Source organism: Triturus cristatus, unplaced genomic scaffold (assembly GCF_964204655.1).
Source record: "Triturus cristatus unplaced genomic scaffold, aTriCri1.1 SCAFFOLD_118, whole genome shotgun sequence".
NCBI classification, from domain to species: Eukaryota; Metazoa; Chordata; class Amphibia; order Caudata; family Salamandridae; genus Triturus; species Triturus cristatus.
The window spans coordinates 1,285,478-1,312,082 of NW_028187322.1; positions in this window are offsets into that span (position 1 = coordinate 1,285,478).

The following is a 26,605-nucleotide window of genomic DNA, read 5'->3' on the forward strand; positions in this document are numbered from 1 at the left end:
CTGCTATCTGAAATACCACACAGTGCTGAATAGTAAGCTTGGGAGTGCAGGATAAGAAGCTGGCTGTGTGCTAAGAGTGTGTTTCTGGAGACTGTGTTTGTCAGGTGCAAGAGAGATCTGCATGGACGCTTGCACAACTGCATGAAGACTGCATAGATGTATGTAAGATCACCTGTGCTAAGGGTTAATTCGATTTTTGAACATGTAGGAACTACTTCACCCATTGCAGGAGTGGAAGGAAAATCTACCCTGTTGTTTTCAAATGTGTTAGCATTTGCCTCGCATCTGTGAGATAGTGATTTCTGCTGAATGCTAACCATCACAGTTCAAGAAAACAAGCTGCCCCTTTCCTACCAGTGCAAGTCTTACAGAACCAGAGCAACACAAATTAAATCTCTGACAACAATTCCTGTGTGCACACAGACTCATGGTGTGATTCTAGGCAGAAAACAATATTTGATTGGCAATTTCAAAGCACATTTACTACTGTGGTAGAGCAAGTGATAATTACTGTAACAGCCTGACACATTTTCCTTATAGTTTAGCGAGGCAGAAAAGAGCACATGTCCTAACAGCTACTTGAGACAATGAGCATGTGGAACCTGGGTGAGTGATTAGACTAGAGCAAAGGAAATGAGCCTTGGTGATGTTGAATGTGTTAGCGTTACACACTGCTATCTGAAATACCACACAGTGCTGAATAGTAAGCATGGGAGTGCAGGATAAGCAGCTGGCTGTGTGCTAAGAGTGTGTTTCTGGAGACTGTGTATTGTCAGGTGCAAGAGAAATCTGCATGGACGCTTGCACAACTGCATGAAGACTGCATAGATGTATGTAAGATCACCTGTGCTAAGGGTTAATTGGAGTTTTGAACATGTAGGAACTACCTCACCCATTGCAGGAGTGGAAGGAAAATCTACCCTGTTGTTTTCAAATGTGTTAGCATTTGCCTCGCATCTGTGAGATAGTGATTTCTGCTGAATGCTAACCATCACAGTTCAAGAAAACAAGCTGCCACTTTCCTACGAGTGCAAGTCTTACAGAACCAGAGCAACACAAATTAAATCTCTGACAAAAATTCCTGTGTGCACACAGACTCATGGTGTGATTCTAGGCAGAAAACGATATTTGATTGGCAATTTCAAAGCACATTTACTACTGTGGTAGAGCAAGTGATAATTACTGTAACAGCCTGACACATTTTCCTTATAGTTTAGCGAGGCAGAAAAGAGCACATGTCCTAACAGCTACTTGAGACCATGAGCATGTGGAACCTGGGTGAGTGATTAGACTGCAGCAAAGGAAATGAGCCTTGGTGATGTTGAATGTGTTAGCGTTACACACTGCTATCTGAAATACCACACAGTGCTGAATAGTAAGCTTGGGTGTGCAGGATAAGCAGCTGGCTGTGTGCTAAGAGTGTGTTTCTGGAGACTGTGTATTGTCAGGTGCAAGAGAGATCTGCATGGACGCTTGCACAACTGCATGAAGACTGCACAGATGTATGTAAGATCACCTGTGCTAAGGGTTAATTGGAGTTTTGAACATGTAGGAACTACCTCACCCATTGCAGGAGTGGAAGGAAAATCTACCCTGTTGTTTTCAAATGTGTAGGCATTTGCCTCGCATCTGTGAGATAGTGATTTCTGCTGAATGCTAACCATCACAGTTCAAGAAAACAAGCTGCCCCTTTCCTACGAGTGCAAGTCTTACAGAACCAGAGCAACACGAATAAATCTCTGACAACAATTCCTGTGTGCACACAGACTCATGGTGTGATTCTAGGCAGAAAACGATATTTGATTGGCAATTTCAAAGCACATTTACTACTGTGGTAGAGCAAGTGATAATTACTGTAACAGCCTGACACATTTTCCTTATAGTTTAGCGAGGCAGAAAAGAGCACATGTCCTAACAGCTACTTGAGACCATGAGCATGTGGAACCTGGGTGAGTGATTAGACTGCAGCAAAGGAAATGAGCCTTGGTGATGTTGAATGTGTTAGCGTTACACACTGCTATCTGAAATACCACACAGTGCTGAATAGTAAGCTTGGGAGTGCAGGATAAGCAGCTGGCTGTGTGCTAAGAGTGTGTTTCTGGAGACTGTGTATTGTCAGGTGTAAGAGAGATCTGCATGGACGCTTGCACAACTGCATGAAGACTGCACAGATGTATGTAAGATCACCTGTGATAAGGGTTAATTGGAGTTTTGAACATGTAGGAACTACCTCACCCATTGCAGGAGTGGAAGGAAAATCTACCCTGTTGTTTTCAAATGTGTTAGCATTTGCCTCGCATCTGTGAGATAGTGATTTCTGCTGAATGCTAACCATCACAGTTCAAGAAACCAAGCTGCCCCTTTCCTACGAGTGCAAGTCTTACAGAACCAGAGCAACACAAATTAAATCTCTGACAACAATTCCTGTGTGCACACAGACTCATGGTGTGATTCTAGGCAGAAAACGATATTTGATTGGCAATTGCAAAGCACATTTACTACTGTGGTAGAGCAAGTGATAATTACTGTAACAGCCTGACACATTTTCCTTATAGTTTAGCGAGGCAGAAAAGAGCACATGTCCTAACAGCTACTTGAGACCATGAGCATGTGGAACCTGGGTGAGTGATTAGACTAGAGCAAAGGAAATGAGCCTTGGTGATGTTGAATGTGTTAGCGTTACAGACTGCGATCTGAAATACAACACAGTGCTGAATAGTAAGCATGGGAGTGCAGGATAAGCAGCTGGCTGTGTGCTAAGAGTGTGTTTCTGGAGACTGTGTATTGTCAGGTGCAAGAGAGATCTGCATGGACGCTTGCACAACTGCATGAAGACTGCACAGATGTATGTAAGATCACCTGTGCTAAGGGTTAATTGGAGTTTTGAACATGTAGGAACTATCACCCCCATTGCAGGAGTGGAAGGAAAATCTACCCTGTTGTTTTCAAATGTGTTAGCATTTGCCTCGCATCTGTGAGATAGTGATTTCTGCTGAATGCTAACCATCACAGTTCAAGAAAACAAGCTGCCCCTTTCCTACGAGTGCAAGTCTTACAGAACCAGAGCAACACGAATTAAATCTCTGACAAAAATTCCTGTGTGCACACAGACTCATGGTGTGATTCTAGGCAGAAAACAATATTTGATTGGCAATTTCAAAGCACATTTACTACTGTGGTAGAGCAAGTGATAATTACTGTAACAGCCTGACACATTTTCCTTATAGTTTAGCGAGGCAGAAAAGAGCACATGTCCTAACAGCTACTTGAGACCATGAGCATGTGGAACCTGGGTGAGTGATTAGACTAGAGCAAAGGAAATGAGCCTTGGTGATGTTGAATGTGTTAGCGTTACACACTGCGATCTGAAATACCACACAGTGCTGAATAGTAAGCTTGGGAGTGCAGGATAAGCAGCTGGCTGTGTGCTAAGAGTGTGTTTCTGGAGACTGTGTATTGTCAGGTGCAAGAGAAATCTGCATGGACGCTTGCACAACTGCATGAAGACTGCATAGATGTATGTAAGATCACCTGTGCTAAGGGTTAATTGGAGTTTTGAACATGTAGGAACTACCTCACCCATTGCAGGAGTGGAAGGAAAATCTACCCTGTTGTTTTCAAATGTGTTAGCATTTGCCTCGCATCTGTGAGATAGTGATTTCTGCTGAATGCTAACCATCACAGTTCAAGAAAACAAGCTGCCCCTTTCCTACGAGTGCAAGTCTTACAGAACCAGAGCAACACGAATAAATCTCTGACAACAATTCCTGTGTGCACACAGACTCATGGTGTGATTCTAGGCAGAAAACGATATTTGATTGGCAATTTCAAAGCACATTTACTACTGTGGTAGAGCAAGTGATAATTACTGTAACAGCCTGACACATTTTCCTTATAGTTTAGCGAGGCAGAAAAGAGCACATGTCCTAACAGCTACTTGAGACCATGAGCAAGTGGAACCTGGGTGAGTGATTAGACTGCAGCAAAGGAAATGAGCCTTGGTGATGTTGAATGTGTTAGCGTTACACACTGCTATCTGAAATACCACACAGTGCTGAATAGTAAGCTTGGGTGTGCAGGATAAGCAGCTGGCTGTGTGCTAAGAGTGTGTTTCTGGAGACTGTGTATTGTCAGGTGCAAGAGAGATCTGCATGGACGCTTGCACAACTGCATGAAGACTGCACAGATGTATGTAAGATCACCTGTGCTAAGGGTTAATTGGAGTTTTGAACATGTAGGAACTACCTCACCCATTGCAGGAGTGGAAGGAAAATCTACCCTGTTGTTTTCAAATGTGTTAGCATTTGCCTCGCATCTGTGAGATAGTGATTTCTGCTGAATGCTAACCATCACAGTTCAAGAAAACAAGCTGCCCCTTTCCTACGAGTGCAAGTCTTACAGAACCAGAGCAACAGGAATTAAATCTCTGACAACAATTCCTGTGTGCACACAGACTCATGGTGTGATTCTAGGCAGAAAACAATATTTGATTGGCAATTTCAAAGCACATTTACTACTGTGGTAGAGCAAGTGATAATTACTGTAACAGCCTGACACATTTTCCTTATAGTTTAGCGAGGCAGAAAAGAGCACATGTCCTAACAGCTACTTGAGACCATGAGCATGTGGAACCTGGGTGAGTGATTAGACTGCAGCAAAGGAAATGAGCCTTGGTGATGTTGAATGTGTTAGCGTTACACACTGCTATCTGAAATACCACACAGTGCTGAATAGTAAGCTTGGGAGTGCAGGATAAGCAGCTGGCTGTGTGCTAAGAGTGTGTTTCTGGAGACTGTGTATTGTCAGGTGTAAGAGAGATCTGCATGGACGCTTGCACAACTGCATGAAGACTGCACAGATGTATGTAAGATCACCTGTGATAAGGGTTAATTGGAGTTTTGAACATGTAGGAACTACCTCACCCATTGCAGGAGTGGAAGGAAAATCTACCCTGTTGTTTTCAAATGTGTTAGCATTTGCCTCGCATCTGTGAGATAGTGATTTCTGCTGAATGCTAACCATCACAGTTCAAGAAACCAAGCTGCCCCTTTCCTATGAGTGCAAGTCTTACAGAACCAGAGCAACACAAATTAAATCTCTGACAACAATTCCTGTGTGCACACAGACTCATGGTGTGATTCTAGGCAGAAAACGATATTTGATTGGCAATTTCAAAGCACATTTACTACTGTGGTAGAGCAAGTGATAATTACTGTAACAGCCTGACACATTTTCCTTATAGTTTAGCGAGGCAGAAAAGAGCACATGTCCTAACAGCTACTTGAGACCATGAGCATGTGGAACCTGGGTGAGTGATTAGACTGCAGCAAAGGAAATGAGCCTTGGTGATGTTGAATGTGTTAGCGTTACACACTGCTATCTGAAGTACCACACAGTGCTGAATAGTATGCTTGGGAGTGCAGGATAAGCAGCTGGCTGTGTGCTAAGAGTGTGTTTTTGGAGACTGTGTATTGTCAGGTGCAAGAGAGATCTGCATGGACGCTTGCACAACTGCATGAAGACTGCACAGATGTATGTAAGATCACCTGTGCTAAGGGTTAATTGGAGTTTTGAACATGTAGGAACTACCTCACCCATTGCAGGAGTGGAAGGAAAATCTACCCTGTTGTTTTCAAATGTGTTAGCATTTGCCTCGCATCTGTGAGAAAGTGATTTCTGCTGAATGCTAACCATCACAGTTCAAGAAACCAAGCTGCCCCTTTCCTACGAGTGCAAGTCTTACAGAACCAGAGCAACACAAATTAAATCTCTGACAACAATTCCTGTGTGCACACAGACTCATGGTGTGATTCTAGGCAGAAAACGATATTTGATTGGCAATTGCAATAGCACATTTACTACTGTGGTAGAGCAAGTGATAATTACTGTAACAGCCTGACACATTTTCCTTATAGTTTAGCGAGGCAGAAAAGAGCACATGTCCTAACAGCTACTTGAGACCATGAGCATGTGGAACCTGGGTGAGTGATTAGACTAGAGCAAAGGAAATGAGCCTTGGTGATGTTGAATGTGTTAGCGTTACACACTGCGATCTGAAATACAACACAGTGCTGAATAGTAAGCATGGGAGTGCAGGATAAGCAGCTGGCTGTGTGCTAAGAGTGTGTTTCTGGAGACTGTGTATTGTCAGGTGCAAGAGAGATCTGCATGGACGCTTGCACAACTGCATGAAGACAGCATAGATGTATGTAAGATCACCTGTGCTAAGGGTTAATTGGAGTTTTGAACATGTAGGAACTACCTCACCCATTGCAGGAGTGGAAGGAAAATCTACCATGTTGTTTTCAAATGTGTTAGCATTTGCCTCGCATCTGTGAGATAGTGATTTCTGCTGAATGCTAACCATCACAGTTCAAGAAAACAAGCTGCCCCTTTCCTACAAGTGCAAGTCTTACAGAACCAGAGCAACACAAATTAAATCTCTGACAACAATTCCTGTGTGCACACAGACTCATGGTGTGATTCTAGGCAGAAAACGATATTTGATTGGCAATTTCAAAGCACATTTACTACTGTGGTAGAGCAAGTGATAATTACTGTAACAGCCTGACACATTTTCCTTATAGTTTAGAGAGGCAGAAAAGAGCACATGTCCTAACAGCTATTTGAGACCATCAGCATGTGGAACCTGGGTGAGTGATTAGACTACAGCAAAGGAAATAAGATTTGGTGATGTTGAATGTGTTAGCGTTACACACTGCTATCTGAAATACCACACAATGCTGAATAGTAAGCATGGGAGTGTAGGATAAGCAGCTGGCTGTGTGCTAAGAGTGTGTTTCTGGAGACTGTGTATTGTCAGGTGCAAGAGAGATCTGCATGGACGCTTGCACAACTGCATGAAGACTGCACAGATGTATGTAAGATCACCTGTGCTAAGGGTTAATTGGAGTTTTGAACATGTAGGAACTACCTCACCCATTGCAGGAGTGGAAGGAAAATCTACCCTGTTGTTTTCAAATGTGTAGGCATTTGCCAGGCATCTGTGAGATAGTGATTTCTGCTGAATGCTAACCATCACAGTTCAAGAAAACAAGCTGCCCCTTTCCTACGAGTGCAAGTCTTACAGAACCAGAGCAACACAAATTAAATCTCTGACAACAATTCCTGTGTGCACACAGACTCATGGTGTGATTCTAGGCAGAAAACGATATTTGATTGGCAATTTCAAAGTATATTTACTACTGTGGTAGAGCAAGTGATAATTACTGTAACAGCCTGACACATTTTCCTTATAGTTTAGAGAGCCAGAAAAGAGCACATGTCCTAACAGCTACTTGAGACCATGAGCATGTGGAACCTGGGTGAGTGATTAGACTAGAGCAAAGGAAATGAGCCTTGGTGATGTTGAAGGTGTTAGCGTTACACACTGCTATCTGAAATACCACACAGTGCTGAATAGTAAGCTTGGGAGTGCAGGATAAGCAGCTGGCTGTGTGCTAAGAGTGTGTTTCTGGAGACTGTGTATTGTCAGGTGCAAGAAAGATCTGCATGGACGCTTGCACAACTGCATGAAGACTGCATAGATGTATGTAAGATCACCTGTGCTAAGGGTTAATTCGAGTTTTGAACATGTAGGAACTACTTCACCCATTGCAGGAGTTGAAGGAAAATCTACCCTGTTGTTTTCAAATGTGTTAGCATTTGCCTCGCATCTGTGAGATAGTGATTTCTGCTGAATGCTAACCATCACAGTTCAAGAAAACAAGCTGCCCCTTTCCTACGAGTGCAAGTCTTACAGAACCAGAGCAACACGAATAAATCTCTGACAACAATTCCTGTGTGCACACAGACTCATGGTGTGATTCTTGGCAGAAAACGATATTTGATTGGCAATTTCAAAGCACATTTACTACTGTGGTAGAGCAAGTGATAATTACTGTAACAGCCTGACACATTTTCCTTATAGTTTAGCGAGGCAGAAAAGAGCACATGTCCTAACAGCGACTTGAGACCATGAGCATGTGGAACCTGGGTGAGTGATTAGACTGCAGCAAAGGAAATGAGCCTTGGTGATGTTGAATGTGTTAGCGTTACACACTGCTATCTGAAATACCACACAGTGCTGAATAGTAAGCTTGGGTGTGCAGGATAAGCAGCTGGCTGTGTGCTAAGAGTGTGTTTCAGGAGACTGTGTATTGTCAGGTGCAAGAGAGATCTGCATGGACGCTTGCACAACTGCATGAAGACTGCACAGATGTATGTAAGATCACCTGTGCTAAGGGTTAATTGGAGTTTTGAACATGTAGGAACTACCTCACCCATTGCAGGAGTGGAAGGAAAATCTACCCTGTTGTTTTCAAATGTGTTAGCATTTGCCTCGCATCTGTGAGATAGTGATTTCTGCTGAATGCTAACCATCACAGTTCAAGAAAACAAGCTGCCCCTTTCCTACGAGTGCAAGTCTTACAGAACCAGAGCAACAGGAATTAAATCTCTGACAACAATTCCTGTGTGCACACAGCCTCATGGTGTGATTCTAGGCAGAAAACAATATTTGATTGGCAATTTCAAAGCACATTTACTACTGTGGTAGAGCAAGTGATAATTACTGTAACAGCCTGACACATTTTCCTTATAGTTTAGCGAGGCAGAAAAGAGCACATATCCTAACAGCTACTTGAGACCATGAGCATGTGGAACCTGGGTGAGTGATTAGACTGCAGCAAAGGAAATGAGCCTTGGTGATGTTGAATGTGTTAGCGTTACACACTGCTATCTGAAGTACCACACAGTGCTGAATAGTATGCTTGGGAGTGCAGGATAAGCAGCTGGCTGTGTGCTAAGAGTGTGTTTTTGGAGACTGTGTATTGTCAGGTGCAAGAGAGATCTGCATGGACGCTTGCACAACTGCATGAAGACTGCACAGATGTATGTAAGATCACCTGTGCTAAGGGTTAATTGGAGTTCTGAACATGTAGGAACTACCTCACCCATTGCAGGAGTGGAAGGAAAATCTACCCTGTTGTTTTCAAATGTGTTAGCATTTGCCTCGCATCTGTGAGATAGTGATTTCTGCTGAATGCTAACCATCACAGTTCAAGAAACCAAGCTGCCCCTTTCCTACGAGTGCAAGTCTTACAGAACCAGAGCAACACGAATTAAATCTCTGACAACAATTCCTGTGTGCACACAGACTCATGGTGTGATTCTAGGCAGAAAACGATATTTGATTGGCAATTGCAAAGCACATTTACTACGGTGGTAGAGCAAGTGATAATTACTGTAACAGCCTGACACATTTTCCTTATAGTTTAGCGAGGCAGAAAAGAGCACATGTCCTAACAGCTACTTGAGACCATGAGCATGTGGAACCTGGGTGAGTGATTAGACTAGAGCAAAGGAAATATGCCTTGGTGATGTTGAATGTGTAAGCGTTACACACTGCGATCTGAAATACAACACAGTGCTGAATAGTAAGCATGGGAGTGCAGGATAAGCAGCTGGCTGTGTGCTAAGAGTGTGTTTCTGGTGACTGTGTATTGTCAGGTGCAAGAGAGATCTGCATGGACGCTTGCACAACTGCATGAAGACTGCATAGATGTATGTAAGATCACCTGTGCTAAGGGTTAATTGGAGTTTTGAACATGTAGGAACTACCTCACCCATTGCAGGAGTGGAAGGAAAATCTACCATGTTGTTTTCAAATGTGTTAGCATTTGCCTTGCATCTGTGAGATAGTGATTTCTGCTGAATGCTAACCATCACAGTTCAAGAAAACAAGCTGCCCCTTTCCTACAAGTGCAAGTCTTACAGAACCAGAGCAACACGAATTAAATCTCTGACAACAATTCCTGTGTGCACACAGACTCATGGTGTGATTCTAGGCAGAAAACGATATTTGATTGGCAATTTCAAAGCACATATACTACTGTGGTAGAGCAAGTGATAATTACTGTAACAGCCTGACACATTTTCCTTATAGTTTAGAGAGGCAGAAAAGAGCACATGTCCTAACAGCTATTTGAGACCATCAGCATGTGGAACCTGGGTGAGTGATTAGACTACAGCAAAGGAAATTAGATTTGGTGATGTTGAATGTGTTAGCGTTACACACTGCTATCTGAAATACCACACAGTGCTGAATAGTAAGCATGGGAGTGTAGGATAAGCAGCTGGCTGTGTGCTAAGAGTGTGTTTCTGGAGACTGTGTATTGTCAGGTGCAAGAGAGATCTGCATGGACGCTTGCACAACTGCATGAAGACTGCATAGATGTATGTAAGATCACCTGTGCTAAGGGTTAATTGGAGTTTTGAACATGTAGGAACTACCTCACCCATTGCAGGAGTGGAAGGAAAATCTACCATGTTGTTTTCAAATGTGTTAGCATTTGCCTCGCATCTGTGAGATAGTGATTTCTGCTGAATGCTAACCATCACAGTTCAAGAAAACAAGCTGCCCCTTTCCTATGAGTGCAAGTCTTACAGAACCAGAGCAACACAAATTAAATCTCTGGCAACAATTCCTGTGTGCACACAGACTCATGGTGTGATTCTAGGCAGAAAACGATATTTGATTGGCAATTTCAAAGCACATTTACTACTGTGGTAGAGCAAGTGATAATTACTGTAACAGCCTGACACATTTTCCTTATAGTTTAGAGAGGCAGAAAAGAGCACATGTCCTAACAGCTACTTGAGACCATGAGCATGTGGAACCTGGGTGAGTGATTAGACTGCAGCAAAGGAAATGAGCCTTGGTGATGTTGAATGTGTTAGCGTTACACACTGCTATCTGAAATACCACACAGTGCTGAATAGTAAGCTTGGGAGTGCAAGATAAGCAGCTGGCTGTGTGCTAAGAGTGTGTTTCTGGAGACTGTGTATTGTCAGGTGCAAGAGAGATCTGAATGGACGCTTGCACAACTGCATGAAGACTGCACAGATGTATGTAAGATCACCTGTGCCAAGGGTTAATTGGAGTTTTGAACATGTAGGAACTACCTCACCCATTGCAGGAGTGGAAGGAAAATCTACCCTGTTGTTTTCAAATGTGTTAGCATTTGCCTCGCATCTGTGAGATAGTGATTTCTGCTGAATGCTAACCATCACAGTTCAAGAAACCAAGCTGCCCCTTTCCTACGAGTGCAAGTCTTACAGAACCAGAGCAACACGAATTAAATCTCTGACAACAATTCCTGTGTGCACACAGACTCATGGTGTGATTCTAGGCAGAAAACGATATTTGATTGGCAATTTCAAAGCACATTTACTACTCTGGTAGAGCAAGTGATAATTACTGTAACAGCCTGACACATTTTCCTTTTAGTTTAGAGAGGCAGAAAAGAGCACATGTCCTAACAGCTACTTGAGACCATGAGCATGTGGAACCTGGGTGAGTGATTAGACTACAGCAAAGGAAATGAGCCTTGGTGATGTTGAATGTGTTAGCGTTACACACTGCTATCTGAAATACCACACAGTGCTGAATAGTAAGCATGGGCGTGCAGGATAACCAGCTGGCTGTGTGCTAAGAGTGTGTTTCTGGAGACTGTGTATTGTCAGGTGCAAGAGAGATCTGCATGGAGGCCTGCACAACTGCATGAAGACTGCATAGATGTATGTAAGATCACCTGTGCTAAGGGTTAATTGGAGTTTTGAACATGTAGGAACTACCTCACCCATTGCAGGAGTGGAAGGAAAATCTACCCTGTTGTTTTCAAATGTGTTAGCATTTGCCTCGCATCTATGAGATAGTGATTTCTGCTGAATGCTAACCATCACAGTTCAAGAAATCAAGCTGCCCCTTTCCTACGAGTGCAAGTCTTACAGAACAAGAGCAACACAAATTAAATCTCTGACAACAATTCCTGTGTGCACACAGACTCATGGTGTGATTCTAGGCAGAAAACGATATTTGATTGGCAATTTCAAAGTATATTTACTACTGTGGTAGAGCAAGTGATAATTACTGTAACAGCCTAACACATTTTCCTTATAGTTTAGAGAGGCAGAAAAGAGCACATGTCCTAACAGCTACTTGAGACCATGAGCATGTGGAACCTGGGTGAGTGATTAGACTACAGCAAAGGAAATGAGCCTTGGTGATGTTGAATGTGTTAGCATTACACACTGCTATCTGAAATACCACACAGCGCTGAATAGTAAGCATGGGAGTGCAGGATAAGCAGCTGGCTGTGTGCTAAGATTGTGTTTCTGGAGACTGTGTATTGTCAGGTGCAAGAGAGATCTGCATGGACGCTTGCACAACTGCATGAAGACTGCATAGATGTATGTAAGATCACCTGTGCTAAGGGTTAATTGGAGTTTTGAACATGTAGGAACTACCTCACCCATTGCAGGAGTGGAAGGAAAATCTACCATGTTGTTTTCAAATGTGTTAGCATTTGCCTCGCATCTGTGAGATAGTGATTTCTGCTGAATGCTAACCATCACAGTTCAAGAAAACAAGCTGCTCCTTTCCTACAAGTGCAAGTCTTACAGAACCAGAGCAACACGAATAAATCTCTGACAACAATTCCTGTGTGCACACAGACTCATGGTGTGATTCTTGGCAGAAAACGATATTTGATTGGCAATTTCAAAGCACATTTACTACTGTGGTAGAGCAAGTGATAATTACTGTAACAGCCTGACACATTTTCCTTATAGTTTAGCGAGGCAGAAAAGAGCACATGTCCTAACAGCGACTTGAGACCATGAGCATGTGGAACCTGGGTGAGTGATTAGACTGCAGCAAAGGAAATGAGCCTTGGTGATGTTGAATGTGTTAGCGTTACACACTGCTATCTGAAATACCACACAGTGCTGAATAGTAAGCTTGGGTGTGCAGGATAAGCAGCTGGCTGTGTGCTAAGAGTGTGTTTCAGGAGACTGTGTATTGTCAGGTGCAAGAGAGATCTGCATGGACGCTTGCACAACTGCATGAAGACTGCACAGATGTATGTAAGATCACCTGTGCTAAGGGTTAATTGGAGTTTTGAACATGTAGGAACTACCTCACCCATTGCAGGAGTGGAAGGAAAATCTACCCTGTTGTTTTCAAATGTGTTAGCATTTGCCTCGCATCTGTGAGATAGTGATTTCTGCTGAATGCTAACCATCACAGTTCAAGAAAACAAGCTGCCCCTTTCCTACGAGTGCAAGTCTTACAGAACCAGAGCAACAGGAATTAAATCTCTGACAACAATTCCTGTGTGCACACAGCCTCATGGTGTGATTCTAGGCAGAAAACAATATTTGATTGGCAATTTCAAAGCACATTTACTACTGTGGTAGAGCAAGTGATAATTACTGTAACAGCCTGACACATTTTCCTTATAGTTTAGCGAGGCAGAAAAGAGCACATGTCCTAACAGCTACTTGAGACCATGAGCATGTGGAACCTGGGTGAGTGATTAGACTGCAGCAAAGGAAATGAGCCTTGGTGATGTTGAATGTGTTAGCGTTACACACTGCTATCTGAAGTACCACACAGTGCTGAATAGTATGCTTGGGAGTGCAGGATAAGCAGCTGGCTGTGTGCTAAGAGTGTGTTTTTGGAGACTGTGTATTGTCAGGTGCAAGAGAGATCTGCATGGACGCTTGCACAACTGCATGAAGACTGCACAGATGTATGTAAGATCACCTGTGCTAAGGGTTAATTGGAGTTTTGAACATGTAGGAACTACCTCACCCATTGCAGGAGTGGAAGGAAAATCTACCCTGTTGTTTTCAAATGTGTTAGCATTTGCCTCGCATCTGTGAGATAGTGATTTCTGCTGAATGCTAACCATCACAGTTCAAGAAACCAAGCTGCCCCTTTCCTACGAGTGCAAGTCTTACAGAACCAGAGCAACACGAATTAAATCTCTGACAACAATTCCTGTGTGCACACAGACTCATGGTGTGATTCTAGGCAGAAAACGATATTTGATTGGCAATTGCAAAGCACATTTACTACGGTGGTAGAGCAAGTGATAATTACTGTAACAGCCTGACACATTTTCCTTATAGTTTAGCGAGGCAGAAAAGAGCACATGTCCTAACAGCTACTTGAGACCATGAGCATGTGGAACCTGGGTGAGTGATTAGACTAGAGCAAAGGAAATATGCCTTGGTGATGTTGAATGTGTAAGCGTTACACACTGCGATCTGAAATACAACACAGTGCTGAATAGTAAGCATGGGAGTGCAGGATAAGCAGCTGGCTGTGTGCTAAGAGTGTGTTTCTGGTGACTGTGTATTGTCAGGTGCAAGAGAGATCTGCATGGACGCTTGCACAACTGCATGAAGACTGCATAGATGTATGTAAGATCACCTGTGCTAAGGGTTAATTGGAGTTTTGAACATGTAGGAACTACCTCACCCATTGCAGGAGTGGAAGGAAAATCTACCATGTTGTTTTCAAATGTGTTAGCATTTGCCTTGCATCTGTGAGATAGTGATTTCTGCTGAATGCTAACCATCACAGTTCAAGAAAACAAGCTGCCCCTTTCCTACAAGTGCAAGTCTTACAGAACCAGAGCAACACGAATTAAATCTCTGACAACAATTCCTGTGTGCACACAGACTCATGGTGTGATTCTAGGCAGAAAACGATATTTGATTGGCAATTTCAAAGCACATATACTACTGTGGTAGAGCAAGTGATAATTACTGTAACAGCCTGACACATTTTCCTTATAGTTTAGAGAGGCAGAAAAGAGCACATGTCCTAACAGCTATTTGAGACCATCAGCATGTGGAACCTGGGTGAGTGATTAGACTACAGCAAAGGAAATTAGATTTGGTGATGTTGAATGTGTTAGCGTTACACACTGCTATCTGAAATACCACACAGTGCTGAATAGTAAGCATGGGAGTGTAGGATAAGCAGCTGGCTGTGTGCTAAGAGTGTGTTTCTGGAGACTGTGTATTGTCAGGTGCAAGAGAGATCTGCATGGACGCTTGCACAACTGCATGAAGACTGCATAGATGTATGTAAGATCACCTGTGCTAAGGGTTAATTGGAGTTTTGAACATGTAGGAACTACCTCACCCATTGCAGGAGTGGAAGGAAAATCTACCATGTTGTTTTCAAATGTGTTAGCATTTGCCTCGCATCTGTGAGATAGTGATTTCTGCTGAATGCTAACCATCACAGTTCAAGAAAACAAGCTGCCCCTTTCCTATGAGTGCAAGTCTTACAGAACCAGAGCAACACAAATTAAATCTCTGGCAACAATTCCTGTGTGCACACAGACTCATGGTGTGATTCTAGGCAGAAAACGATATTTGATTGGCAATTTCAAAGCACATTTACTACTGTGGTAGAGCAAGTGATAATTACTGTAACAGCCTGACACATTTTCCTTATAGTTTAGAGAGGCAGAAAAGAGCACATGTCCTAACAGCTACTTGAGACCATGAGCATGTGGAACCTGGGTGAGTGATTAGACTGCAGCAAAGGAAATGAGCCTTGGTGATGTTGAATGTGTTAGCGTTACACACTGCTATCTGAAATACCACACAGTGCTGAATAGTAAGCTTGGGAGTGCAAGATAAGCAGCTGGCTGTGTGCTAAGAGTGTGTTTCTGGAGACTGTGTATTGTCAGGTGCAAGAGAGATCTGAATGGACGCTTGCACAACTGCATGAAGACTGCACAGATGTATGTAAGATCACCTGTGCCAAGGGTTAATTGGAGTTTTGAACATGTAGGAACTACCTCACCCATTGCAGGAGTGGAAGGAAAATCTACCCTGTTGTTTTCAAATGTGTTAGCATTTGCCTCGCATCTGTGAGATAGTGATTTCTGCTGAATGCTAACCATCACAGTTCAAGAAACCAAGCTGCCCCTTTCCTACGAGTGCAAGTCTTACAGAACCAGAGCAACACGAATTAAATCTCTGACAACAATTCCTGTGTGCACACAGACTCATGGTGTGATTCTAGGCAGAAAACGATATTTGATTGGCAATTTCAAAGCACATTTACTACTGTGGTAGAGCAAGTGATAATTACTGTAACAGCCTGACACATTTTCCTTTTAGTTTAGAGAGGCAGAAAAGAGCACATGTCCTAACAGCTACTTGAGACCATGAGCATGTGGAACCTGGGTGAGTGATTAGACTACAGCAAAGGAAATGAGCCTTGGTGATGTTGAATGTGTTAGCGTTACACACTGCTATCTGAAATACCACACAGTGCTGAATAGTAAGCATGGGCGTGCAGGATAACCAGCTGGCTGTGTGCTAAGAGTGTGTTTCTGGAGACTGTGTATTGTCAGGTGCAAGAGAGATCTGCATGGAGGCCTGCACAACTGCATGAAGACTGCATAGATGTATGTAAGATCATCTGTGCTAAGGGTTAATTGGAGTTTTGAACATGTAGGAACTACCTCACCCATTGCAGGAGTGGAAGGAAAATCTACCCTGTTGTTTTCAAATGTGTTAGCATTTGCCTCGCATCTATGAGATAGTGATTTCTGCTGAATGCTAACCATCACAGTTCAAGAAATCAAGCTGCCCCTTTCCTACGAGTGCAAGTCTTACAGAACAAGAGCAACACAAATTAAATCTCTGACAACAATTCCTGTGTGCACACAGACTCATGGTGTGATTCTAGGCAGAAAACGATATTTGATTGGCAATTTCAAAGTATATTTACTACTGTGGTAGAGCAAGTGATAATTACTGTAACAGCCTAACACATTTTCCTTATAGTTTAGAGAGGCAGAAAAGAGCACATGTCCTAACAGCTACTTGAGACCATGAGCATGTGGAACCTGGGTGAGTGATTAGACTACAGCAAAGGAAATGAGCCTTGGTGATGTTGAATGTGTTAGCATTACACACTGCTATCTGAAATACCACACAGCGCTGAATAGTAAGCATGGGAGTGCAGGATAAGCAGCTGGCTGTGTGCTAAGATTGTGTTTCTGGAGACTGTGTATTGTCAGGTGCAAGAGAGATCTGCATGGACGCTTGCACAACTGCATGAAGACTGCATAGATGTATGTAAGATCACCTGTGCTAAGGGTTAATTGGAGTTTTGAACATGTAGGAACTACCTCACCCATTGCAGGAGTGGAAGGAAAATCTACCATGTTGTTTTCAAATGTGTTAGCATTTGCCTCGCATCTGTGAGATAGTGATTTCTGCTGAATGCTAACCATCACAGTTCAAGAAAACAAGCTGCTCCTTTCCTACAAGTGCAAGTCTTACAGAACCAGAGCAACACAAATTAAATCTCTGACAACAATTCCTGTGTGCACACAGACTCATGGTGTGATTCTAGGCAGAAAACGATATTTGATTGGCAATTTCAAAGCACATTTACTACTGTGGTGGAGCAAGTGATAATTACTGTAACAGCCTGACACATGTTCCTTATAGTTTAGAGAGGCAGAAAAGAGCACATGTCCTAACAGCTATTTGAGACCATCAGCATGTGGAACCTGGGTGAGTGATTAGACTATAGCAAAGGAAATTAGATTTGGTGATGTTGAATGTGTTAGCGTTACACACTGCTATCTGAAATACCACACAGTGCTGAATAGTAAGCATGGGAGTGTAGGATAAGCAGCTGGCTGTGTGCTAAGAGTGTGTTTCTGGAGACTGTGTATTGTCAGGTGCAAGAGAGATCTGCATGGACGCTTGCACAACTGCATGAAGACTGCATAGATGTATGTAAGATCACCTGTGCTAAGGGTTAATTGGAGTTTTGAACATGTAGGAACTACCTCACCCATTGCAGGAGTGGAAGGAAAATCTACCATGTTGTTTTCAAATGTGTTAGCATTTGCCTCGCATCTGTGAGATAGTGATTTCTGCTGCATGCTAACCATCACAGTTCAAGAAAACAAGCTGCCCCTTTCCTACGAGTGCAAGTCTTACAGAACCAGAGCAACACGAATTAAATCTCTGGCAACAATTCCTGTGTGCACACAGACTCATGGTGTGATTCTAGGCAGAAAACGATATTTGATTGGCAATTTCAAAGTATATTTACTACTGTGGTAGAGCAAGTGATAATTACTGTAACAGCCTGACACATTTTCCTTATAGTTTAGAGAGGCAGAAAAGAGCACATGTCCTAACAGCTACTTGAGACCATGAGCATGTGGAACCTGGGTGAGTGATTAGACTTGAGCAAAGGAAATGAGCCTTGGTGATGTTGAAGGTGTTAGCGTTACACACTGCTATCTGAAATACCACACAGTGCTGAATAGTAAGCTTGGGAGTGCAGGATAAGCAGCTATCTGTGTGCTAAGAGTGTGTTTCTGGAGACTGTGTATTGTCAGGTGCAAGAGAGATCTGCATGGACGCTTGCACAACTGCATGAAGACTGCATAGATGTATGTAAGATCACCTGTGCTAAGGGTTAATTGGAGTTTTGAACATGTAGAAACTACCTCACCCATTGCAGGAGTGGAAGGAAATTCTACCCTGTTGTTTTCAAATGTGTTAGCATTTGCCTCGCATCTGTGAGATAGTGATTTCTGCTGAATGCTAACCATCACAGTTCAAGAAAACAAGCTGCCCCTTTCCTACGAGTGCAAGTCTTACAGAACCAGAGCAACACAAATTAAATCTCTGGCAACAATTCCTGTGTGCACACAGACTCATGGTGTGATTCTAGGCAGAAAACGATATTTGATTGGCAATTTCAAAGCACATTTACTACTGTGGTAGAGCAAGTGATAATTACTGTAACAGCCTGACACATTTTCCTTATAGTTTAGAGAGGCAGAAAAGAGCACATGTCCTAACAGCTACTTGAGACCATGAGCATGTGGAACCTGGGTGAGTGATTAGACTGCAGCAAAGGAAATGAGCCTTGGTGATGTTGAATGTGTTAGCGTTACACACTGCTATCTGAAATACCACACAGTGCTGAATAGTAAGCATGGGAGTGCAGGATAAGCAGCTGGCTGTGTGCTAAGAGTGTGTTTCTGGAGACTGTGTATTGTCAGGTGCAAGAGAGATCTGAATGGACGCTTGCACAACTGCATGAAGACTGCACAGATGTATGTAAGATCACCTGTGCCGAGGGTTAATTGGAGTTTTGAACATGTAGGAACTACCTCACCCATTGCAGGAGTGGAAGAAAAATCTACCCTGTTGTTTTCAAATGTGTTAGCATTTGCCTCGCATCTGTGAGATAGTGATTTCTGCTGAATGCTAACCATCACAGTTCAAGAAATCAAGCTGCCCCTTTCCTACGAGTGCAAGTCTTACAGAACAAGAGCAACACAAATTAAATCTCTGACAACAATTCCTGTGTGCACACAGACTCACGGTGTGATTCTAGGCAGAAAACGATATTTGATTGGCAATTTCAAAGTATATTTACTACTGTGGTAGAGCAAGTGATAATTACTGTAACAGCCTAACACATTTTCCTTATAGTTTAGAGAGGCAGAAAAGAGCACATGTCCTAACAGCTACTTGAGACCATGAGCATGTGGAACCTGGGTGAGTGATTAGACTACAGCAAAGGAAATGAGCCTTGGTGATGTTGAATGTGTTAGCATTACACGCTGCTATCTGAAATACCACACAGTGCTGAATAGTAAGCATGGGAGTGCAGGATAAGCAGCTGGCTGTGTGCTAAGATTGTGTTTCTGGAGACTGTGTATTGTCAGGTGCAAGAGAGATCTGCATGGACGCTTGCACAACTGCATGAAGACTGCATAGATGTATGTAAGATCACCTGTGCTAAGGGTTAATTGGAGTTTTGAACATGTATGAACTAACTCACCCATTGCAGGAGTGGAAGGAAAATCTACCCTGTTGTTTTCAAATGTGTTATCACTTGCCTCACATCTGTGAGATAGTGATTTCTGCTGAATGCTAACCATCACAGTTCAAGAAAACAAGCTGCCCCTTTCCTACGAGTACAAGTCTTACAGAACCAGAGCAACACAAATTAAATCTCTGACAACAATTCCTGTGTGCACACAGACTCATGGTGTGATTCTAGGCACAAAACAATATTCCTGGGTGATACCAGTACACCTTAACTTATGGTGAAGACATACTACATAATATCTTACAAGTTCAAGGCAGTCACATTGCTTCCCACATTTTTTAAAACGAAACACACATTTCTATTGGTTTCAAATTTCAACCCTTTCCAAATGATTCCTACCCCCAACATGACTTCTGCCTGCTACCATAGCTACAGATCATGGAACACTGGTGTGAGCAGAGAGGTCAGAAGTTCAGCACACAATGTTTCTAATCCAAAGAGCAAGAGTGCTTAACTTTTCAAACCTAACAGCATATCCAAAGTAATCTTCTATGGGAACACATTTTTCTGAACCAATACAAAACATGCTTTTAAGAATGTAAACATACAGCCTAGTTTTTAGAGTTGAATGGTCTGAAACAGCCAATGAGTTCTTTTTATTAAAAAAAAGTATGTAAGCCTCCATTTTACAACTATCTTTCTTTTCATATTGTCATTCTACTGAAATACACCTTCTGAGTGCATCCAGGTCTCCTCCTCACTCCCTGAAGTAGACTGCTGTTCTGCCATTTTCAAGTAAAATTGATAGCTGTTCAGCTCCTTGTCCCAGGATATAAGAAGAAATAGTGAGGGGAGTGGGAGTGGTGTTTGAAGATTCTGGAAAAGAAACTACTATGAACCAATGCTTCTGAGTGCATCCAGGTCTCCTCCTCACTCCCTGAAGTAGATTGCTGTTCTGCCATTTTCAAATAAAATTGATAGCTGTTCAGCTCCTTGTCCCAGGAAATAAGAAGAAATAGTGAGGGGAGTGGGTGTGGTGTTTGAAGATTCTGGAACACAAACTACTATGAACCAATGCTTCTGAGTGGCATTTATAGAGGAGATGGTGTACATTTCACAGATGAAGGGAACAGAGTCTTCCTCTTGAACTTTAGACTCTGCATCGGTACTTACTTGTAGGTACAAAAAAACACTCAATGAACACAACGGCTCTTTTTAGAGCCAACCAAGATCTAAACACTTAAACTTGATTTTTGATTCTATTTTCTTTATGAATTTTTTGCCGCCGTGCGCGCACCGTGCGCGCACCCCGTGATTTTTTGAAAAAAAATAAAATGTTTTTTTTCACCCTTCGGGATCCTTCAGGGAGCCCCTGACAAAGCTAGGGGGTCAGGAACTCTCTACCCTGCCCCCTTTTCACGTTCTCCACCTTTGTTTTTCACTGCCACACACAAAATGGCGCGCATATAGATATTTATGTACTTTTAACTGCAATTTTCTCAGAAACTACTGAACAGATTGACACCATATATGCAAAAGGCACATCCCTGACCTGAGGATTACCTCTTTGCCAAATTTCAAGTAATTCTGTTCAGCCGTTCGGGCTGTACCTTCGACTAAAGGTCCTATGGGAAAATGCGTGGGGAAAACGCGTTTTGGGACCCCCTTTTTTCTCAGCCCTTCAGGGTAGGAGCTGAGTGGAGCGCACCATTAGTTTTGAAAATTTCACGAGGATTCGTCAACCGGCGCCAAAGTTATTCAAAATAGAATTTTCAGATTTCCTATGGGAACTCGGTCCTAACTATAACTATCTACTGGCGACCGCCAGTAGATAATGTATATGTATATATATATATTCACTTAAAAAACCATAGGTTTCACACATGTTATAGTTAGCTGGACATTTCACTCGTAAAAAACCAATGAAATTCCCCCGTTATAGTTAGTGCAGGCAACTATGACTCACGCGACCGCAATCCTCTGCTGATGACTTCAGATATTACATCACTGTATTTAGACACTTATTTACCCATGTCTTCTTCCATTAATCTTTAGCTATACATATATTACAAATATTTATTTTTCAGAAAGACACATATGTCATCAGTGATGTAATATCTGACGTCATCAGCAGAGGATTGCGGTCGCGTGAGTTATAGTTGCCTGCACTAACTATAACGGGGGAATTTCATTGGTTTTTTATGAGTGAAATGTCCAGCTAACTATAACATGTGTGAAACCTATGGTTTTTTAAGTGCATTTGCAAGGTTTTTTAAATGCTAATTCGTAACTATAACGTGTGTGACACCTATGGTTTTTTCAGTGAATTTCAAAGGTTTTTTAAATGCTAACTTTTAAGTGTAATAGTAGTTATATCTATTTTTTATACTGATTTTCTACAGTTTTTTAACTGTTTATTTATAAATATTTTATTCATTAAATAACATATATTTTTCTGAAAATTGCCCAAAAACATTTTTTAATTAAAACTGAAATATTGATTAATTTTCTTGTTTTCATTTTTAATTTTAATATATTTATATCATTTCCTTTAAAAAAATAATTGCAATTTTTTTCGCAGTCGCGCACTCAAAGTGTATACATCACGGTGGGTGCGCGCATTCTAGCCGCCATTTTAGAAAAGTCATGAAGGATCCGCGTATGGTGTGCGACGGCTGCGTGTTTTTCAGTTACATCATATACATTTAATATCACGTGATATGCACGATTGGTATGCGACCAGTTTGCGACTCCTGCTCCCGCGCATTCGCGACACATGCGCATTACGGTACAAGATGTTTGCGCGCTTGCGGGTCCCGCGTGACATCATATACGTGCTGGGGCGAGCTGGGTGCGCGACTCCCACAAAAAAAATGTATGTTCCAAAATGATATGTATGTGTCTTTAATATACATATTAAGGCAAGAGATTATGTAAGATATTCATCAAAATAATATATTTGTACTTATAAGAAACTTATGGTATTTTTAAATATATTTTTGCGAAGTCGGCTGCGTGCGTTGTGAGTGCAGAAAACCAGGTCAGCAGAGCTGCTGTAGAGCCAGAGAACCAGGTCAGCAGAGCTGCTCTAGAGCCTAAGAACTAGGTCAGCAGAGCTGCTCTAGAGTCAGAGAACCAGGTCGGCAGAGATGCTGTAGAGCCAGAGAAACCAGGTCAGCAGAGCTGCTTTAGAGGGAGAGAACCAGGTCAGCAGAGCTGCTTTAGAGCCAGAGAACCGGGTTAGCAGTGCTGCTTTAGAGCCAGAGAACCTGGTCAACAGAGCTACTCTAGAGCCAGAGAACCAAATCAGCAGAGCTGCTTTAGAGCCATAGAACCAGGTCAGCAGAGCTGCTTTAGAGCCAGAGAACCAGGTCAGCAGAGCTACTCTAGAGCCATAGAACCAGGTCAGCAGAGCTGCTTTAGAGCCAGAGAACCAGGTCAGTAGAGCTGGTCTAGAGCCTAAGAACCAGGTCAGCAGAGCTACTCTAGAGCCAGAGAACCAAATCAGCAGAGCTGCTTTAGAGCCATAGAACCAGGTCAGTAGAGCTGGTCTAGAGCCTAAGAACCAGGTCAACAGAGCTGCTCTAGAGCCAGAGAACCAGGTCAGCAGAGCTGCTGCAGAGCCAGAGAAACCAGGTCAGTAGAGCTGCTTTAGAGGGAGAGAACCAGGTCAGAAGAGCTTCTATAGAGCCAGAGAACCATGTCAGCAGAACTGCTTCAGAGCCATAGAACTGGGTCAACGGAGCTGCTTTAGAGCCAGAGAACCAGGTATGCAGAGCTGTTGTAGAGCCGGAGAACTATATCAGCAGAGCTGCTCTGTAGCACACGAACTATGTCAGCAGAGCTGCTCTAGAGCCAGAGAACCAGGTCAGCAGACCTGCTGTAGAGCCAGAGAAACCAGGTCAGCAGAGCTGCTTTAGAGCCAGAGAACCAGGTCAGCAGAGCTGCTCTAGCTGACACTGTCTGACTGACACTGACTGACTGACACTGACTGACTGACACTGACTGACACTGATTGACACTGACTGACACTGATTGACTGACACTGACTGACTGACACTGATTGACTGACACTGACTGACACTGATTGACTGACACTGACTGACTGACTGACACTGACTGACTGACATTGACTGACATTGACTGACACTGACTGGCTACTCTCTACTACTCTACTACTGACTCTCTACTACTCTCTACTACTCTCTCTCTACTACTCACTCTCTACTACTCACTCTCTACTACTCACTCTCTACTACTCTCTACTACTCACTCTCTACTACTCTACTACTCTCTACTACTCACTCTCTACTACTCACTCTCAACTACTCACTCTCTACTACTCTACTACTCACTCTCTACTACTCACTCGCTACTACTCTCTACTACTCACTCTCTACTACTCACTCTCTACTACTCACGCTCTACTACTCTCTACTACTCACTCTCTACTACTCTCTACTATTCACTCTCTACTACTCACTCTCTACTACTCACTCTACTACTTTCTACTACTCTCTACCACTCACTCTCTACTACTCTACTACTCACTCTCTACCACTCTCTACTACTCACTCGCTACTACTCTCTACTACTCACTCTCTACTACACTCTCTACTACTCTCTCTCTCTACTACTCTCTACTACTACTCTCTACTATTCACTCTCTACTACTCACTCTCTACTTCTCTCTACTACTCACTCTACTACTCTCTGCTGCTCTCTAGCACTCACTCTCTACTACTCTCTTTCATTTACTCACTCTCTACTACTCTCTCTCTACTACTCTCTACTACTGTCTACTACTCACTCTATACTACTCACTCTACTACTCTCTACTACTCTCTCTCTACTACTCACTCTCCACTACTCACTCTCTACTACTCACTCTCTACTACTCTCTACTACTTACTCTCTACTACTCTCTACTACTCTCTCTGCTACTCACTCTCTACTACTCTACTACTCTCTACTACTCGCTCTACTACTCACTCTCTACTATTCTCTACTACTCACTCTACTACTCTCTCCTACTCTCTACCACTCACTCTCTACTACTCTACTACTCACTCTCTACTACTCTCTCTCTACTACTCACTCTTTACTACTCACTCTACTACTCTGTACTACTCACTCTGTACTACTCTCTCTCTCTACTACTCTCTACTAATACTCTCTACTATTCACTCTCTACTACTCACTCTCTACTTCTCTCTACTACTCACTATACTACTCTCTGCTGCTCTCTAGCACTCACTCTCTACTACTCTACTACTCTCTCTCTACTACTCACTCTCTACTACTCTCTCTCTACTACTCTCTACTACTCTCTACTACTCACTCTCTACTACTCACTCTCTACTACTCACTCTCTACTATTCACTCTCTACTACTCACTCTCTACTACTCGCTCTCTACTACTCACTCTCCACTACTCACTCTCTACTACTCGCTCTCTACTACTCTCTACTACTCACTCTCTACTACTCACTCTCTACTACTCTCTACTACTCTCTCTGCTACTCACTCTACTACTCACTCTCTACTACTCTACTACTCTCTACTACTCACTCTGCTACTCACTCTCTACTATTCTCTACTACTCACTCTACTACTCTCTCCTAATCTCTACCACTCACACTCTACTACTCACTCTCTACTACTCTCTCTCTACTACTCACTCTACTACTCTATACTACTCACTCTGTACTACTCTCTACTACTCACTCTGTACTACTCACTCTCTACTACTCACTCTCTACTACTCTCTACTGCTCACTCTCCACTACTGATTTTCTACTACTCACTCTCAACTACTCTCTACTACTCACTCTACCACTCACTCTCTACTACTCTACTACTCTCTCTACTTCTCACTCTCTACTACTCTCTCTACTACTCATTCTCTACTACTCACTCTCTACTACACACTTTCTACTACTTGCTCTCTGCTACTCGCTCTCTACTACTCTCCAGTACTCACTCTAATACTCACTCTCTACTACTCTCTACTACTCACTCTCTACTACTCCACTACTCTCTACTACTCACTCTCTACTACTCACGCTCTACTACTCTACTACTCTCTACTACCCTCTCTCTACTACTCACTCTCTAGTACTCACTCTCTACTACTCTCTACTACTCACTCTCTACTACTCTCTACTACTCACTCTCTACTACTCTCTCTACTACTCTCTACTACACGCTCTACTACTCACTCTCTACTATTCTCTACTACTCACTCTACTACTCTCTCCTACTCTCTACCACTCACTCTCTACTACTCTACTACTTACTCTCTACTACTCTCTCTCTACTACTCACTCTCTACTACTCACTCTACTACTCTATACTACTCACCCTGTACTACTCTCTCTCTACTACTCTCTGCTACTACTCTCTACTATTCACTCTCTACTACTCACTCTCTACTTCTCTCTACTACTCACTCTACTACTCTCTGCTGCTCTCTAGCACTCACTCTCTACTACTCTACTACTCTCTCTCTACTACTCACTCTATACTACTCTCCCTCTACTACTCTCTACTACTCACTCTCTACTACTCACTCTCTACTACTCACTCTACTACTCTCTACTACTCACTCTCTACTACTCTCTCTCTACTACTCACTCTCTACTATTCACTCTCTACTACTCACTCTCTACTACTCTCTACTACTCTCTCTGCTACTCACTCTACTACTCACTCTCTACTACTCTACTACTCTCTACTACTCGCTCTGCTACTCACTCTCTACTATTCTCTACTACTCACTCTACTACTCTCTCCTAATCTCTACCACTCACACTCTACTACTCACTCTCTACTACTCTCTCTCTACTACTCACTCTACTACTCTATACTACTCACTCTGTACTACTCTCTACTACTCACTCTGTACTA